This window comes from Penaeus chinensis, chromosome 30 (genome assembly GCF_019202785.1).
Source record: "Penaeus chinensis breed Huanghai No. 1 chromosome 30, ASM1920278v2, whole genome shotgun sequence".
In the NCBI taxonomy this organism is placed as follows: Eukaryota; Metazoa; Arthropoda; class Malacostraca; order Decapoda; family Penaeidae; genus Penaeus; species Penaeus chinensis.
The window spans coordinates 13142868-13145367 of record NC_061848.1 but is presented as its reverse complement, the minus strand read 5'-3'; the positions used below and the strand labels follow the sequence as shown (position 1 = coordinate 13145367).

At 44.6% G+C, this 2500-nt stretch overlaps 1 protein-coding gene across 3 annotated transcripts in view; it reads left to right on the top strand.

Moving 5' to 3' along the window:
* LOC125041381 (prestin-like) overlaps positions 1-2500 on the top strand; it is a 36251-nt gene that overhangs the window by 20225 nt on the left and 13526 nt on the right. The window lies entirely within an intron of this gene.

Below are 2500 nucleotides of genomic sequence, written 5' to 3'. Positions count from 1 at the left end.
CTTAGTTTCGTTTATAGTTACTGAAAGCTAATCATATACTTACATACATATATCATATACATGCATATATTTATATATACATATATATACATATATATGTATATTTTATAGATATAAATATACATACATATTTTCATGTAATATATATATATATATATATATATATATATATATATATATATATATATATATATATATATATATACACACACACCTATTATCGGATATGAAAAATATCACATATACAATATCATTAGCGTATAGTGATTTTCTGCCATCGGAAATTAGCAAGAGCGTGTCTGACAAATCCTGTAGCCCCACTATCATCCCTCCTTATAAGCAAGGAGTCACGTTTAGCCTTCACCCTGAACGGCCATCACTCACGACGTTCTGCCAGTCAGAGATCGTCGTTCGAATTTCTGTTGCCTCATAACTCTGGAGGCGTCGGTGTTCATGTGTGGGAAACGTCGCGTGGAAACGAATCGCTCACAAGATAGTTAAACCTCTGTTGTCTGTTGCTCTGTGTCTGTACGGCCTTGTATGTGTGATTTTCCGTCCTAGTGTGTGGAGATGAGGGAAATGAATAGAGCAAGGAAAGTGCATGTTTGGAGGCGATGGGAAGATAGAGAGAAGAAATGAAAATTTTGAAAAGGAAGAGAAGGAGGACATTTAGGAGAATGGCAGAAAAAGGTATGTGGATATAGTCATGGGTGGAATAATGCATTTACCGTATTGATACTGCATAACTATTCTCCCTGGAAAGGAATCGAACCCACTCAATTCAGGTACACCCAGAGAGAGAGAGAGAGAGAGAGAGAGAGAGAGAGAGAGAGAGAGAGAGAGAGAGAGAGAGAGAGAGAGAGAGAGAGAGAGAGAGAGAGAGAGAGAGAGAGAAAGGGAGACGGACAGACAGACAGACATATACAAGCAGACAGAAACGGAGACGGAGACAGACAGACAGAGGGGGTTCGAATCGTTGGTCAGAGATGGTCGCTAAGAAATGTAAGATGATTAATTGATTATATCAATAATTAATTGGCAATTGCACTGATTGCCACTGTCTATGTAGTCCCGGCCAGAAGTTTCCTCCATCTCCCAACACTGAAGCCTCGAAACGACGCTTCACAAATTGCTTTATTCGGACTTTGAACACGTTTGACTGGATACATGACCGCGACTGATAAACAGGCATCCGCATATGGTCATCCAAAGTCATCCTGAGTTCTGGGATGGTTAATAAATGCGGCGTTTTGCTGGTGACACAGCGTCCGTAAGCTTGCGATGCTGACTTCAAAGTTCAAGAGGAACTTATGGGTCAGCGCTGCAGGCCTTCCGGACGGATGACCTCAGCGGCACGTTCAAGTTCCGCCTCGTCTTGTTCGTTCAAGGATGAGCGCGCGGGCCTGTAATGAAGAGCTTTTGCCGTTCCGCACTTTCTATCGGGAGCGACTGCCATCTCCGTCTCGCACCTGTATTCTCTTTTTTCTTGGCCTCCGTCTTTTCTCTTTCTGTTTTTTTTTATTTCTATTTCTTCTTCTTCTTCTTCTTTTCTTCGTCTTCTTCTTCGTCTTTCTTTTTTCACTTCTTCTTCCTGTTGTTGTTATTATTATTATTATTATTATTATTATTATTGTTTTTATCATCATAATAATTAGTGTTGCTTTGTTATTATTATAGTTATCATTATCATTGTCATTATCGTTATCGATATCATTCCTTTTTTTCTTCTTCTTCTTCTTCTCCTCCCTCTCCTCCTCCTCCTCCTCTTCCTCCTCCTCCTCCTCCTCCTCCTCTTCCTCCTCCTCCTCCTCCTCCTCCTCCTCCTCCTCCTCCTCCTCCTCCTCCTCCTCCTCCTCCTCCTCCTCCTCCTCCTCCTCCTCTCTTCCTCCTCCTAGTCCTCCACCTTCTTCTTCTCCTTCTCTTTCTTTTTCTCTCTTTCTCTTTCTCTTTCTCTTTCTCTTTCTCTTTCGCCTTCTCTTTCTCCCTTTCTCTTCCGCCTTCTCTTTCTCCCTTTCTCTTTCGCCTTCTCTTTCTCCCTTTCTCTTTCTCCTCCTCCTTCTCTTTCTCCTTTTCCTTCTCCTTCTCAATCTCTTTCTCTTTTTCCTTACCTTTCTCCTTCTCCTTCTCTTTCTCCTTCTCCTTCTCCTTCTTCTCTTCCTCCTCCTCCTCCTCCTCCTCCTCCTCCTCCTCCTCCTCCTCCTCCTCCTCCTCCTCCTCCTCCTCCTCCTCCTCCTCCTTCTCCTCCTCCTCCTTCTCCTCCTCCTCCTTCTCCTCCTCCTCCTTCTCCTCCTCCTCCTTCTCCTCCTCCTCCTTCTCCTCCTCCTCCTTCTCCTCCTCCTCCTCTCCTCCTCCTCCTCCTCCTCCTCCTCCTCCTCCTCCTCCTCCTCCTCCTCCTCCTCCTCCTCCTCCTCCTCCTCCTCCTCCTCCTCCTCCTCCTTCTCCTCCTCCTCCTTCTCCTCCTCCTCCTTCTCCTTCTCCTCCTCCTCCTCCTCCTCCTCCT